This window comes from Orycteropus afer, unplaced genomic scaffold, assembly GCF_000298275.1.
Source record: "Orycteropus afer afer isolate SDZICR_OR568_19922 unplaced genomic scaffold, OryAfe1.0 scaffold00411, whole genome shotgun sequence".
Taxonomy (NCBI): Eukaryota; Metazoa; Chordata; class Mammalia; order Tubulidentata; family Orycteropodidae; genus Orycteropus; species Orycteropus afer.
This window is the reverse complement of record NW_006921998.1, coordinates 2,360,963-2,361,895: the sequence shown is the minus strand read 5'-3', so window position 1 is coordinate 2,361,895 and position 933 is coordinate 2,360,963.

Genomic DNA, 933 nt, shown 5'->3' with positions numbered 1-933 from the left:
CTTTGGTCATGTTGTCAGAAGGGACCATTCCCTGAAGAAGGATGTCATGCTTGGTAAGGTGGAGGGTTGATGAAAGAGGGGAAGGCCCTCAACGTGTTGGATTGACACAGTGTCAGCAGCGATGATCTCAAGTATAGCAGGGATCATGGGGCTGGCTCAGGACCAGGCAGTGTTTCAGTCTGCTGTGCATATGGTCACTATGAGTCAGAGACAACTCGATAGCACATAAAAAGAACAACAGCATGCTATTAAGGGAAGATTTCCTTTCATATTATAGCAAATTAAGGTGAGAAAGTTCCTCTGCTTAAAAAGGCTTGCTTAGGTGCACTTCCTAGATTTGGTTCCAAAAATCTAAGCTCACTGCCATTGAGTCGATTCCAACGCACAGCAACCCCCATTTTGTTTCTGAGGCTGTAAATCATTAAGAAAGTAAATCACCATGTCTTCCTTCCATGGAGCAACTTCTAGGTGTGAACTCCTGACCTTCCAGTTAGCAGTCAAGTGCCTTATCCGCTAGACCACCAGAGCTCCTTAGATTGGGTTGTTGTTGTTGTTGTTGTTATATGCCATCGAGTTGGACCGGAGGCATAGCACCTCCTCCTTGGGTTTCCAAGGCATTATCACTACAGAAGTAGAGTGCCCAACCTTCCTTCTGAGGAGTGGCTGATGGCTTTGAACCACCATCCTTCTGGTTAGCAGTCAGTGCCTTAGGCACTACACTACCAGAGCTCCTTGTTGTTGTTGTTGTTAAGTGCCGTCGAGTTGTTTCCAACTCATAGCGACCCCATGCACAGCAAACGAAACACTGCCCGATCCCGCACCAGCCCCACAATCCCTGCTATACTCAAGCCCATAATCGCAGCCACTGTATCAATCCATCTCCCTGAAGGCCTCCCCCTCTTTCGTCGACCCTCCACCCTACCAAGCATGACA